The sequence below is a fragment of the Arachis stenosperma genome, chromosome 6 (genome assembly GCF_014773155.1).
Source record: "Arachis stenosperma cultivar V10309 chromosome 6, arast.V10309.gnm1.PFL2, whole genome shotgun sequence".
Lineage (NCBI taxonomy): Eukaryota > Viridiplantae > Streptophyta > Magnoliopsida > Fabales > Fabaceae > Arachis > Arachis stenosperma.
The window spans coordinates 45,874,244-45,890,117 of record NC_080382.1 but is presented as its reverse complement, the minus strand read 5'-3'; the positions used below and the strand labels follow the sequence as shown (position 1 = coordinate 45,890,117).

The 15,874-nt window shown below is 40.6% G+C and overlaps 3 non-coding genes across 3 annotated transcripts; all 3 read left to right on the top strand.

Moving 5' to 3' along the window:
- Nucleotides 1-5,587: 5,587 nt before the first annotated feature.
- LOC130938934 (5S ribosomal RNA) lies at nt 5,588-5,705 on the top strand. Its single transcript, XR_009070072.1, has one exon. It is a non-coding gene; the product is annotated as a 5S ribosomal RNA (ribosomal RNA).
- A 190-nt stretch (nt 5,706-5,895) lies between these two features.
- Nucleotides 5,896-6,014, top strand: LOC130938925 (5S ribosomal RNA). The gene has a single exon (XR_009070064.1). It is a non-coding gene; the product is annotated as a 5S ribosomal RNA (ribosomal RNA).
- A 189-nt stretch (nt 6,015-6,203) lies between these two features.
- Nucleotides 6,204-6,322, top strand: LOC130937298 (5S ribosomal RNA). Its single transcript, XR_009068522.1, has one exon. It is a non-coding gene; the product is annotated as a 5S ribosomal RNA (ribosomal RNA).
- Nucleotides 6,323-15,874: the final 9,552 nt, after the last annotated feature.

Sequence of the window (15,874 nt, the reverse complement as noted above, 5' to 3'; positions counted from 1 at the left end):
GGCAAGTCTTAATACCTTGCACCATTGGCACTATGAGCTTTGAAAAAGCTCTATGTGATCTGGGTCAGGAATAAACCTTATGCCACTCTCTGTAATGGAGAAGCTGGGAATCATTGAGGTACAACCTGCTTGTTTTCATTACAATTGGCAGATAAGTCCAAGACAAGCTTATGGGATGTAGAGGAGTGCTAGTAAAGGTTGAAGGCCTTTACATCCCTACTGATTTCATTATCCTAGACACTAGGAAGGAAGAGATGAATGCATCATCCTAGGAAGACCTTTCCTAGCCACAGCAGGAGCTGTGATAGATGTCAACAGAGGTGAGTTAGTCCTTCAATTGAATGGGGACTACCTTGTGTTTCAGGCACATGGCCATCCCTCTGTGAAAAGAGAGTAAGCATGAAGAGCTTCTCTCAGTTCAGAGTCAAGAAGAACCCACACAGTCAAACTCTAAGTTTGGTGTTGTGAAGCCACAACCAAACTCTAAGTTTGGTGTTCAAACCCATATCCAAACTCTAAGTTTGGTGTTGGGACTACACTACATGACCTGATCACCTTGCGGGAGCACTGTCAAGCTAATGACATTAAAGAAGCGCTTGTTGGGAGGCAACCCAATTTTATTTATCTAATTTATTTTGGTGTTATTTTGTGTTGAATTAGGTACATGATCATGAGGAGTCACGAAAAAATCAAAAAAATTAAAAACAGAGTCAAAAACAGAAGAAAAAAAAAATTTTTCACCCTGGAGGACGCACGGGCTGGCGTTCAGCGCCCAGAAGGAGCATCTAGCTGGCGTTCAACGCCAGACAGAGCATCTTTCTGGCGCTGAACGCCCAAAAACAAGCTACATCCTGGCGTTAACGCCAGAATGCGCAGACAGAGGACAATCTGGCGCTGAACGCCAGAAACAAGCTTGAAACTGGCGTTCAACGCCAGAAAACAAGCATCACATGGGCGTTTAACGCCCAGAACGTGCATCAATGGGCGTTTAAACGCCAGAATGATACATGAAGGCATGTTACATGCCTATAGGGAGAAGGAATGGTATTCTTTTCACCTCAGGATCTGTGGACCCCACAGGATCCTCACCTCAGGATCTGGGACCCCACAGGATCCTCACCTAACATATTCCCACTTACTTCCAATCCTAGTTTTGTGATGTGATTCCCCATGTCACAATTCCCAACATCTTCTTCATCAATCCTCAATTCCTCCTCCCAATTTACCCATTCACCATTCACATCAACTCCTCTTCCCCATACACCCCACCTACCTCCATAAAATTTCAAATTCAATTTCCCACCCATTCCCACCCAAAATGGCCGAACCTATACCCTCCCCCCTCCCTATAAATACCCTTCTTTTCTTTTCCATTTTCACACAACACAACCCCACATTCTCCCACATAGCCGAACCCTCTCTTCTCCCTCTCTACCATATTTTCTTCTTCTTCTTCTACTCTTCTTTTCTTTTCTTGCTTGGGGACAAGCAAATTTTAAGTTTGGTGTGGTAAAAAGCCTAAGCTTTTGTTTTTCATTCACCATCAATGGCACCCAAGACGGAGTTTCCTCAAGAAAAGGGAAAGGGAAAGCAAAAAGCTTCCACCACGAGTCATGGGAGAAGGAGAGATTCATCTCCAAAGCCATCAAGACCACTTCTATGATGTTGTGGCAAAGAAGAAAGTGATCCCTGAGGTCCCTTTCAAACTCAAGAAAAATGAGTATCCGGAGATCCGACATGAAATTCAAGAAGAGGTTGGGAAGTCTTAGCCAACCCCATGCAACAAGTCGGAATTCTCATGGTTCAAGAGTTCTATGCCAATGCATGGATCACTAGGAACCATGACCAAAGTATGAACCCAAGCCCAAAGAATTATCTCACAATGGTTAGGGGGAAATACTTGGATTTCAGTCCGGAAAATGTGAGGTTGGCGTTTCATTTGCCTATGATGTAAGGTGATGAACGCCCCTACAAGAAGGGTCAACTTTAACCAAAGGTTGGACCAAGTCCTTAGGGACATATGTGGAAGGCGCCCAATGGAGAGTAGACTCCAAAGGCAAGCCAGTCCAACTAAGAAGACTGGACCTCAAGCCTGTAGCTAGAGGATGGTTGGAGTTCATTCAAAGATCCATCATCCCTACAAGCAACCGATCTGAAGTTACTGTGGATCGGGCCATCATGGTTCATAGCATGATTGGTGAAGAAGTAGAGGTTTGAAGTCTCCAATGAACTCTACAAAATAGCTGACAAGCCTTCATACATGGCACGGTTAGCTTCCCCCACCTTATATGCCATCTATGTTACTCAGCTGGAGTATCATAGAAGGAGATGTCTCCATTGAAGAAGACAAGCCCATTACCAAGAGAAAGATGGAGCAAACAAGGGAAGCTCCTCACGGCCTCCAAGAGAACATGAGGAAGTGCATCAACAAATGCCTCAAGGAATGCACTTTCCTCCTAACACTATTGGGAGCAACTCAACACCTCCTTAGAGGATTTGAGCCATAATGTTGAACAACTAAGGGTGGAACATCATGAACACGCCCTCACTCTCCAAGAAATAAGAGAAGATCAAAGAGCAATGAGGGAGGAGCAACAAAGGCAAGGAAGGGACATAGAAGAGTTGAAGAACATCATTGGTCCTTCAAGAAGAAGACGCCACTAAGGTGGATTCATTCCTTGTTTTATTTATTTCTGTTTTCGGTTTTTAATGCTATGTTTATTATGTTTTTTGTGTCTCTACTTCATGATCATTAGTATGTAAACCATGCCTTAAAGCTATGAAATAAAATCCATTAGTCCTTCACCTCTCTAAAAGAAAAATGTTTTAATTCAAAGAAACAAGAAGTACATAATTTTCGAAATTATTAGTGAATTTAGTTTAATTATATGATGTGGTGGCAATAATTTTTGTTTTCTGAATGAATGATTGAACAGTGCATATGTCTTTTGATCTTGTTGTTTATGAGTGTTTAAAATTGTTGGTTCTTGAAAGAATAAGGAACAAGAGAAATGTTATTGATGATCTGAAAAATATCATGAAATTGATTCTTGAAGCAAGAAAAAGCAGTGAAAAAAAAAAGAAAAAAAAGAGGCGAAAATTCCAAAGCAAGGATCCAAGGCTTTGAGCATCAATGGATAGGAGGGCCAAGGAAATTTAATCCGGGCCTAAGCGGCTAAATCAGCTGTCCCAACCATGTGCTTGTGTCATGAAGGTCCAAGTGAAAAGCTTGAGACTGAGTGGTTAAAGTCGTGATCTAAGCAAAGAGTGTGCTTAAGAGCTCTGGACACCACTAATTGGGGACTTTAGCAAAGCTAAGTCACAATCTGAAAAGGTTCACCCAGTTATGTGTCTGTGGCATTTGTGTATCTGGTGGTAATACTGGAAGACAAAATGCTTAGGGCCACAGCCAAGACTCATGAGTAGCTATGTTCAAGAATCAACATGCTTAACTAAGAAAGTCAATAACACTATCCCAAATTCTAAATTCCCCCAGAGACGCCAATACCTCTAAACTACAAAGGAAAAAGTGAGATGCCAAAGCTGTTCAGAAGCAAAAAGCTACAAGTCCCGCTATATAATTAAATTAAATTCATTGATATTTTGGACTTTAGAGTATATTCTCTTCTTTTTATCCAATTTGATTTTCAGTGCTTGGGGACAAGCAACAATTTAAGTTTGGTGTTGTGATGAGCGGATAATTTATACGCTTTTTGGCATTGTTTTTATATAGTTTTTAGAAGTTTAAGCTACTTTTAGGGATGTTTTCATTAGTTTTATGTTAAATTCACATTTCTGGACTTACTATGAGTTTGTGTGTTTTTCTGTGATTTCAGGTAAATTCTGACTGAAATTGAGGGATTTGAGCAAAACTCTGAAGAAGGCTGACAAAAGACTGCTGATGCTGTTGGATTCTGACCTCCCTGCACTCGAAATGGATTTTCTGGAGATACAGAACTCCAAATGGCGCGCTCTCAACGGCGTTGGAAATTAGACATCCAGGGCTTTCCAGCAATATATAATAGTCCATGCTTTATTCGAAGAATGACGACGTAACTTGGCGTTAAACGCCAAGTACATGCTGCTGTCTGGAGTTAAACGCCAGAAAACGTCATGATCCGGAGTTAAAACGCCAAAACACGTCATAACCTGAAGTTTGACGCGAAGAAATGCCTCTACACGTGGATTGATCAAGCTCAGCCCAAACACACACCAAGTGGGCCCCGGAAGTGGATTTATGCATCAATTACTTACTCATGTAAACCCTAGTAGCTAGTCTAGTATATATAGGACCTTTTACTATTATATTAGACATCCTGGATTGTATTTTCTATCCTGTGATCACGTTTAGGGGCTGGCCATTCGGCCATGCCTGGACCTCTTGCTTATGTATTTTCAACAGTGGAGTTTCTGCACACCATAGATAAAGGGTGTGGAGCTCTGCTGCACCTCAAAGATTAATGAAGTTCTATTCTCTTTTATTCAATTCTCTTTTATTCTTATTCCAAGATATTCATTCGTACCCAAGAACATGATGAATGTGATGAGTTAATAACCCTCATTAACGTTCTCACTCATGAACGCGCGTGATTGACAACCACTTACGTTCTACATGCAACACAAGCTGAATGTGTATCTCTTAGATTCCCCAACAGAATCTTCGTGGTATAAGCTAGATAGATGCGGCATTTATCTGGATCCGGAAAGTCCAACCTTGTCTGTGGTGTTCCGAGTAGGATCCTGGGAATCCGGAAAGTCTCACCTTGTCTGTGGTATTCCGAGTAGGATTCCGTTCATGAATGACTGTGACGTGCTTCAAACTTTAACCTGCTGGGCGTTAGTGACAAACGCAAAAGAGGGATTCTATTCCAGTAGGAGCGGGAACCAACCGGTGATTGGCCGCACTGTGACAGAGTGCGTGCATTAGCTTCACTGCGAGGATGGGATGTAGCTATCAACCATGGGTGATGCCTCCAGACTGGTTAGCTGTGCGAGTGACAGCCGCACAGGTTATTTCCCGAGAGGAATGAAGTAGCAACAGCTGATAGTGAACCCTATACAAAGCTTGCCATGGAAAGGAGTAAGAAGGATTGAGTAGAAGGAATAGGAAAGCAGGCGTCCGTGAGCTCTACAGCACCTCCATTCCACTTATCTGAAATTCCTACCAATGAACCTGCATAAGTATTCTATCCCTTTTTATTATTTATTTTATTATTAATATTCGAACTCACCATAAACAGATTTAATCTGCCTAACTGAGATTTGCAAGGTGACCATAGCTTGCTTCATACCAACAATCTCTGTGGATTCGACCCTTACTCACGTAAGGTATTACTTGGACGACCCAGTACACTTGCTGGTTAGTTGAACGGGATTGTGACTTCAAATAAGGACAATTATTGAATAAATCCAATTACAATGAATCAGAGCTAAGAATAAGAATCACAATTTCGTCCACCAGCCACCTAAGGGCGAGCCGCAATGGCCTCATCCTCGGCAGGCACCTACAGTACCCGCAAGGCTTCGCGGATAGTGTTATACTCTCTCGCGCCGCATGGTTAAGAAAATTGTGTGTGCGAACTATAATAGGTGCGATCATACCAGAACTAATGCACCGGATCCCATCAGAACTCCGCAGTTAGGTGTGCTTGGGCGAGAGTAGTACTAGGATGGTGACCTCCTGGGAAGTCCTCGTGTTGCACCTCTTTTTTTTTTTTTTTTTTACGTCCTGCCGACTCTCATTCTCTAAATGATGCTATCCCGAGTAGGCCACCTAAGGGCGAGCCGCAATGGCCGCATCCTCGGCAGGCACCTACAGTACCCGCAAGGCTTCGCGGATAGTGTTATACTCTCTCGCGCCGCATGGTTAAGAAAATTGTGTGTGCGAACTATAATAGGTGCGATCATACCAGCACTAATGCACCGGATCCCATCAGAACTCCGCAGTTAAGCGTGCTTGGGCGAGAGTAGTACTAGGATGGTTGACCTCCTGGGAAGTCCTCGTGTTGCACCTCTTTTTTTTTTTTTTTTTCCTTCGTGCCGACTCTCATCCTCTAAATGATGCTATCCCGAGTAGGCCACCTAAGGGCGAGCCGCAATGGCCTCATCCTCGGCAGGCACCTACAGTACCCGCAAGGCTTCGCGGATAGTGTTATACTCTCTCGCGCCGCATGGTTAAGAAAATTGTGTGTGCGAACTATAATAGGTGCGATCATACCAGCACTAATGCACCGGATCCCATCAGAACTCCACAGTTAAGTGTGCTTGGGCGAGAGTAGTACTAGGATGGGTGACCTCCTGGGAAGTCCTCGTGTTGCACCTCTTTTTTTTTTTTACGTCGTGCCGACTCTCATTCTCTAAATGATGCTATCCCGAGTAGGCCACCTAAGGGCGAGCCGTAATGGCCTCATCCTCGGCAGGCACTTACAGTACCCGCGAGGCTTCGCGGATAGTGTTATGCTCTCTCGCGCCGCATGGTTAAGAAAATTGTGTGTGCGAACTACAATAGGTGTGATCATACCATCACTAATGCACCGGATCCCATCAAAACTCCGCAGTTAAGCGTGCTTGGACGAGAGTAGTACTAGGATGGGTGACTGATGAGCGGATAATTTATACGCTTTTTGGCATTGTTTTTATATAGTTTTTAGTAAGTTTGAGCTACTTTTAGGGATGTTTTCATTAGTTTTTATGTTAAATTCACATTTCTGGACTTTACTATGAGTTTGTGTGTTTTTCTGTGATTTCAGGTAAATTCTGACTGAAATTGAGGGATTTGAGCAAAACTCTGAAAAAGGCTGACAAAAGGACTGCTGATGCTGTTGGATTCTGACCTCCCTGCACTCGAAATGGATTTTCTGGAGCTACAGAACTTTAAATGGCGCGCTCTCAACGGCGTTGGAAAGTAGACATCCAGGGCTTTCCAGCAATATATAATAGTCCATACTTTATTCGAAGAATGACGACGCAAACTGGCGTTGAACGCCAAGTACACGCTCCTTTTGGAGTTAAACGCCAGAAAAACGTCATAATCCGGAGTTGAACGCCCAAAGCACATCATAACTCGAAATTCAACTCCAAGAGAAGCCTCAGCTCGTGGATAGATCAAGCTTAGCCCAAGCACACACCAAGTGGGCCCCGGAAGTGGATTTATGCATCAATTACCTACTCATGTAAACCCTAGTAGCTAGTCTAGTATATATTGGACATTTATCTATTGTATTAGACATCTTTTGATCTCAGTTTTATTTTATTCTTCATCTTAGGAGATCATTGATCACGTTTAGGGGGCTGGCCATTCGGCCATGCCTGAACCTTCTTTTACTTATGTATTTTCAACGGTGGAGTTTCTGCACACCATAGATTAAGGGTTGGAGCTCTGCTGTACCTCAAAGATTAATGAGTTCTATTTTCTTTATTCAATTCTCTATCTTATTCTATTCCAAGATATTCATTCGTACTCAAGAACATGATGAATGTGATGAGCTAATAACTCATCATCATTCTCACTTATGAACGCGCGTGATTGACAACCACTTCCGTTCTGCGGTAACAAGGCTTGAATGTATATCTCTTAGGTTCCCCAACAGAATCTTCGTGTATAAGCTAGATAGATGGCGGCATTCATCTAGATCCGGAAAGTCCAACCTTGTCTGTGGTGTTCCGAGTAGGATCCTGGGAATCCGGAAAGTCTCACCTTGTCTGTGGTATTCCGAGTAGGATTCCGTTCATGAATGACTGTGACGTGCTTCAAACTTTAACCTGCTGGGCGTTAGTGACAAACGCAAAAGAGGGATTCTATTCCAGTAGGAGCGGGAACCAACCGTGATTGGCCGTACTGTGACAGAGTGCGTGCATTAGCTTTCACTGCGAGGATGGGATGTAGCTATCAACCATGGGTGATGCCTCCAGACTGGTTAGCTGTGTGAGTGACAGCCGTGCAGGTTATTTCCCCGAGAGGAATGAAAGTAGCCACAGCTGATAGTGAACCCCTATACAAAGCTTGCCATGGAGAGGAGTAAGAAGGATTGGGTAGAAGGAATAGGAGAGCAGGCGTCCTAGAGCTCTACAGCACCTCCATTCCGCTTATCTGAAATTCCTACCAATGAATCTGCATAAGTATCTCTATCCCTTTTATTATTCCTTTTTATTTATTATTCCAATAATCACAATTCCCCTTTAATCTCTCTAACTGAGATTTACAAGATGACCATAGCTTGCTTCATACCAACAATCTCTGTGGATTCGACCCTACTCACGTAAGGTTATTACTTGGACGACCCAGTACACTTGCTGGTTAGTTGAACGGAGTTGTGAATTCCCCAGAGCCATAATTAGAACATTGATCAAATGATACAAGAATTTGAATCACAATTTCGTCCACCAAGTTTTGGCGCCGTTGCCGGGATTGTTCGAGTATGGACAACTGACGGTTCATCTTGTTGCTCAGATTAGGTAATTTTCTTTCAAAAATCTTTTCAAAAAAAAAAAATTTTCTTTTATTTTTCGTTTTTCCAAAACTTTATTTTCGAAAATATTAATAAAAATCCAAAAAAATTAGAAAATCATAAAAATCAAAAAAATATTTTGTGTTTCTGTTTGAGTCTTGTGTTAAATTTTAAGTTTGGTGTCAATTGCATGCTTTTAAAAAAATTTTTCTTGCATTTTTCGAAAATCCCATGCATTCATAGTGTTCTTCATGATCTTCAAGTTGTTCTTGACAAGTCTTCTTGTTTGATCTTGATGATTTCTTGTTTTGTGTCTTTTCTTGTTTTTCATGTGCATTTTTGCATTCATATTTTTCATACATTAAAAATTCTAAGTTTGGTGTCTTGCATGTTTTCTTTGCATCAAAATTTTTCAAAAATATGTTCTTGATGTTCATCATGATCTTAAAGTGTTCTTGGTGTTCATCTTGACATTCATAGCATTCTTGCATGCATCTTGTGTCTTGATCCAAAATTTCCAGTTTTGGGTCATTTTTGTGTTTTTCCTTAAAAATTCAAAAATCAAAAATATCTTTTCCTTATTTCCCTCCACAATTTCGAAATTTTGGGTTGACTTGGTCAAAAGATTTTAAAATTAGTTGTTTCTTACAAGTCAAGTCAAAATTTCAATTTTAAAAATCTTATCTTTTCAAAATCTTTTCAAAATTATATCTTTTTCAAAATTTTTTATTTATTTTCAAAAATTTCAAAAATATTTTCAAATATTTCAAATTCTTTTTCTTATCTTTATATGTAATTTTCGAAATTCACTAATAATTAATGTGATTGGTTCAAAAATTTGAAGTTTGTTACTTTCTTGTTAAGAAAGGTTCAATCTTTAAGTTCTAGAATCTTATCTTGTAGTTTCTTGTTAGTGAAGTAAATAATTTCAAAATTTTTTTTGAATTAAATCTTTTTATCTTTTATCTTATTTTTTTCAAAAAAAAAATTTTTATCTTTTTCAAAAATTTATCTTTTCAAAATTTGATTTTAAAATATCTTATCCAACTTACTATCTTCTATTTTTTAAATTTTGATTTCAAACTTTTTCAATCAACTACTAACTTTTGTTTGTTTCTTATCTTTTTCAAAACCACCTAACTACTTTTCCTCTTCTATTTTCGAAAATATCTCTCTCCTTTTTCAAAAAGTTCTTTTTAATTAATTAATTATTTCATGTTTTAATTTTAATTACATTTTATCTCTAATTTTCGAAAATCACTAACTCCTTTTCAAAATTATTTTCGAAATTTCTCTTCTCTCTTCTCTTCTATTTAATTATTTAATTACTAACACTTCTCTTCACCCCTCTTCATCAAAAATCCGAATCCATTCCTCTTCTTCTACCCCTTTCTTTTTCTACTAACATAAAGGAATCTCTATACTGTGACATAGAGGATTCCTTCTTTCTTTTTTTTGTGTTCCCTTTTCTTTCATATGAGCAGGAACAGGGACAAAGGCACTCTTGTTGAAGTTGATCCAGAACCTGAAAGGACTCTGAAGAGAAAATTAAAGAAGCTAAATTACAACAATCAGAAGCAACCTTTTAGAAAATTTCGAACAAGAGGAAGAGATGGCCGAAAATAATAATGATAATGCAAGGAGAATGCTTGGTGACTTCACAAAGCCAACATCCAAGATTGATGGAAGAAGCATCTCCATTCCTGCCATAGGAGCCAATAACTTTGAGCTTAAGCCTCAACTAGTTGCATTGATGCAACAAAACTGCAAGTTTTATGGGCTTCCATCTGAAGATCCCTATCAGTTTTTAACTGAGTTCTTGCAGATCTGTGACACTGTAAAGACAAATGGAGTTAATCCTGAAGTCTACAGACTCTTGCTTTTCCCTTTTGCTGTAGAGACAGAGCTAGAGTATGGTTGGATTCACAACCCAAGGATAGCCTGGACTCATGGGATAAGCTTGTCACTGCATTCTTAGACAAGTTCTTTCCTCCTCAAAAGCTGAGCAAGCTGAGAGGATGTTCAAAACCTTCAAACAAAAAGATGGTGAATCCCTCTATGAAGCTTGGGAAAGATACAAGCAGCTGACCAAGAGATGTCCATCTGACATGTTTTCTGAATGGACCATATTAGATATATTCTATTATGGTCTCTCTGAATTTTCAAAAATGTCATTGGACCATTCTGCAGGTGGATCTATTCACCTGAAGAAAACGCCTGAAGGCTCAAGAACTCATGACATGGTTGCAAACAACCAGTTCATGTACACCTCTGAGAGGAATTCCGTGAACAATGGGGTACCTCAGAAGAAAGGAGTTCTTGAAATTGATGCTCTGAATGCCATATTGGCTCAGAACAAAGTGTTGACTCAACAAGTCAACATGATCTCTCAGAATCTGAATGGACTGCAACATGCATCCAATAGTACTAGAGAGGTAGCTTCTGAAGAAGCTTATGATCCTGAAAACCCTGCCATGGCAGAAGTTAATTACTTAGGTGAACCCTATGGAAACACCTATAATTCATCATGGAGAAATCATCCGAATTTCTCCTGGAAGGATCAACAAAAACCCCATCAAGGTTTTAACAATGGTGGACGTGCAAGGCTGAATAATAGTAAGCCATATCCATCATCTTCTCAGCAACAGACAGAGAACTCTGAACAAAACAATTCAATTTAGCCAACATAGTCTCTGATCTGTCAAAGGCCACTTTCAGTTTCATGAATGAAACCAGATCTTCCATTAGAAATCTGGAAGCACAAGTGGGCCAGCTGAGTAAGAAGTTATTGAAACTCCTCCCAGTATTCTCCCAGCAATACAAAGAGAATCCAAAAGGAGAGTGCAAGGCCATTGATTTAATCAAAGTGACCGAATGCACTAGGGAGGAGGAGGACGAAAATCCTAAGGAGAAAGACCTCCTGGGACGTCCTTCAAGCATGAAGGAGTTTCCTATTAAGGATCCAGAGGAATCTGAGGCTCATCTAGAGACCATAGAGATCCCATTAAATCTCCTTCTGCCATTCATGAGCTCTGAAGAATATTCATCCTCTGAAGAGGATGAAGATGTGATTGGAGAGCAAGCTGCTCTATATTTAGGAGCTATCATGAAGCTGAATGCCAAACTATTTGGTAATGAGACTTGGGAAAGTAAACCTCCCTTACTCATTAGGAACTAGACACTTGGATTCAGCAAACTCTACCTCAAAAGAAACAAGATCCTGGCAAGTTCTTAATACTTGTACCATTGGCACCATGAGCTTTGAAAAGGCTCTATGTGATCTGGGGTCAGGAAAATCTTATGCCACTCTCTGTGATGGAGAAGCTGGGAATCATTGAGGTACAACCTGCCTTGTTCTCATTACAACTGGCAGACAAGTCAGTGAGACAAGCTTATGGATTAGTAGAGGACGTGCTAGTAAAGGTTGAAGGCCTTTACATCCCTACTGATTTCATAATCCTAGATACTAGGAAGGAAGATGATGAATGCATCATCCTAGGAAGACCTTTCCTAGCCACAGCAGGAGCTGTGATAGATGTCAACAGAGGTGAGTTAGTCCTTCAATTGAATGGGGACTACCTTGTGTTTCAAGCACATGGCCATCCCTCTATGACAAAAGAGAGTAAGCATGAAGAGCTTCTCTCAGTTCAGAGTCAAGAAGAGCCCACACAGTCAAACTCTAAGTTTGGTGTTGTGAGGCCACAACCAAACTCTAAGTTTGGTGTTCAAACCCCATATCCAAACTCTAAGTTTGGTGTTGGGAACACTACACACTAAATTGACCTGATCACCATGTGGCTCCATGAGAGCCACTGTCAAGCTATTGACATTAAAGAAGCGCTTGTTGGGAGGCAACCCAATTTTATTCATCTAATTTTATTTTATTTTGTTTCTTTGTTATTTTTGTGTTTTATTAGGTACATGATCATGAGGAGTCACGAAAAAAATCAAAAAAAATTAAAAACAGAGTCAAAAACAGAAGAAAAAATTTTTTTCACCCTGGAGGCGCACAGGCTGGCGTTCAACGCCCAGAAGGAGCATCTTTCTGGCGTTCAACGCCAGAACAGAGCATCTTTCTGGCGTTGAACGCCCAAAACAAGCAACAACCTGGCGTTTAACGCCAGGATGCGCACACAGAGGACAATCTGGCGCTGAACGCCAGAAACAAGCATGAAACTGGCGTTCAACGCCAGAAACAAGCATGAAACTGGCGTTCAACGCCAGAATCATGCATAACATGGGCGTTTAACGCCCAGAACTAGCATCAATGGGCGTTTGAACGCCAGAATGATGCATCAAGGCATGTTACATGCCTATATGGTGAAGGAATGGTATTTGTTTTCACCTCAGGATCTGTGGACCCCACAGGATCCTCACCTTAGGATCTGTGGACCCCACAGGATCCCCACCTACCACATTTCTTTTAATCCTAATCACATTCTTCTAATCCAAATCTCATTCTCAATGTCACACTTCCCAAAAACCTTCACCTATCACCTCAATTCCTCTTCCCAATTACCCCATCCACCATTCACATCAACCCCTCTTCCCCATACACCCCACCTACCCCCACTACTTTCAAATTCAATTTCCCACCCTTTCCCACCCAACATGGCCGAACCTATACCCTCCCCCCTCCCTATAAATACCCTTCTTTTCTTTACATTTTCACACAACACAAACCCACATTCTCCCACATAACCGAACCCTCTCTTCTCCCTCTCTCCATATTCTTCTTCTTCTTCTACTCTTCTTTCTTTTTGCTTGGGGACAAGCAAATTTTAAGTTTGGTGTGGTAAAAAGCCTAAGCTTTTATTTTTCATTCACCATCAATGGCACCCAAGGCGGAGTTTCCTCAAGAAAAGAAAAGGGAAGGCAAAAGCTTCCACTTCCGAGTCATGGGAGAAGGAGAGATTCATCTCCAAGAGCCACCAAGACCACTTCTATGATGTTGTGGCAAAGAAGAAAGTGATCCATGAGGTCCCTTTCAAACTCAAGAGAATGAGTATCCGGAAATCCGACTTGAAATTCAAAAAAGAGGTTGGGAAGTCTTAGCCAACCCCATGCAACAAGTCGGAATTCTCATGGTTCAAGAGTTCTATGCCAATGCATGGATCACTAGAAACCATGACCAAAGTATGAACCCAAGCCCAAAGAATTATCTCACAATGGTTAGGGGGAAATACTTGGATTTTAGTCCGGAGAATGTGAGGTTGGCGTTTCATTTGCCTATGATGCAAGGTGATGAACACCCTACACTAGAAGGGTCAACTTTGATCAAAGGTTGGACCAAGTCCTTAGGGACATTTGTGGAAGGCGCCCAATGGAGAGTTGACTCCAAAGGCAAGCCAGTCCAACTAAGAAGACTGGACCTCAAGCCTGTAGCTAGAGGATGGTTGGAGTTCATTCAAAGATCCATCATCCCCACAAGCAACCGATCTGAAGTTACTATGGATCGGGCCATCATGGTTCATAGCATCATGATTGGTGAAGAAGTAGAGGTTCATGAAGTCATAGCCAATGAACTCTACAAAATAGCTGACAAACCTTCATACATGGCACGGCTAGCATTCCCTCACCTCATATGCCATCTATGTTATTCAGCCGGAGTTATCATAGATGGAGATGCCTCCATAGAAGAAGACAAGCCCATCACCAAGAAAAGGATGGAGCAAACAAGGGAAGTTCCTCACGGCCCTCAAGGAGAACAAGAGGAGGTTCACCATCAACAAATGCCTCATGGAATGCACTTTCCTCCCAACAACTATTGGGAGCAACTTAGCACCTCCTTGGAAGATTTGAGCCATAATGTGGAACAAACTAAGGGTGGAACACCATGAGCACGCCCTCACTCTTCAAGAAATAAGAGAAGATCAAAGAGCAATGAGGGAGGAGCAACAAAGGCAAGGAAGGGACATAGAAGAGTTGAAGAACATCATTGGTCCTTCAAGAAGAAGACGCCACTAGAGGTGGATTCATTCCTTGTTCTTTATTTCTTTCGTTTTCGGTTTTTAATTATTATGTTTATCTATGTTTTGTGTCTTTATTTCATGATCATTAGTATGTAACCATGCCTTAAAGCTATAAATAAATTCCATTAGTCCTTCACCTCTCTTAAAAGAAAAAATGTTTTAATTCAAAAGAACAAGAAGTACATAATTTTCGAAATTATTATTGAATTTAGTTTAATTATTTTGATGTGGTGACAATGCTTTTGTTTTCTGAATGAATGAATGAACAGTGCATATGTCTTTGGATCTTGTGTTTATGAGTGTTAAAATTGTTGGTTCTCGAAAGAATGATGAACAAAGAGAGATGTTATTGATGATCTGAAAATTCATGGAATTGATTCTTGAAGCAAGAAAAAGCAGTGAAAAAAAAAAAAAAGAGTAGAGATCTAAAAAGAGTATATAGAAAAAAGAAGGAGCAGTAGAAAAAGCCAATAGCCCTTAAAACCAAAAGGCAAGGGTAAAAAGGATCCAAGGCTTTGAGCATCAATGGATAGGAGGGCCCAAGGAAATTAAATCCAGGCCTAAGCGCTAAACCAAGCTGTCCTAACCATGGCTTGTGTCATGAAGGTCCAAGTGAAAAGCTTGAGACTGAGTGGTTAAAGTCGTGATCCAAGGCAAAAGAGTGTGCTTAAGAGCTCTGGACACCACTAACTGGGGACTCTAGCAAAGCTGAGTCACAATCTGAAAAGGTTCACCAGTTATGTGTCTGTGGCATTTGTGTATCCGGTGGTAATACTGGAAGACAAAGTGCTTAGGGCCACGGCCAAGACTCAAAAGTAGCTGTGTTCAAGAATCAACATGCTTAACTAGGAAAGTCAATAACACTATCTGAAATTCTAAGTTCCTAAAGATGCCAATCACTCTGAACTTCAAAGGAAAAAGTGAGATGCCAAAACTGTTCAGAAGCAAAAAGCTACAAGTCCCGCTCATGTAATTAAATTAATATTCATGATATTTTGGACTTTATAGTATATTCTCTTCTTTTTATCCTATTTGATTTTCAGTTGCTTGGGGACAAGCAACAATTTAAGTTTGGTGTTGTGATGAGCGGATAATTTATACGCTTTTTGGCATTGTTTTTATATAGTTTTAGTAAGTTTGAGCTACTTTTAGGGATGTTTTCATTAGTTTTATGTTAAATTCACATTTCTGGACTTTACTATGAGTTTGTGTGTTTTTCTGTGATTTCAGGTAAATTCTGACTGAAATTGAGGGATTTGAGCAAAACTCTGAAAAAGGCTGACAAAAGGACTGCTGATGCTGTTGGATTCTGACCTCCCTGCACTCGAAATGGATTTTCTGGAGCTACAGAACTCTAAATGGCGCGCTCTCAACGGCGTTGGAAAGTAGACATCCAGGGCTTTCCAGCAATATATAATAGTCCATACTTTATTCGAAGAATGACGACGCAAACTG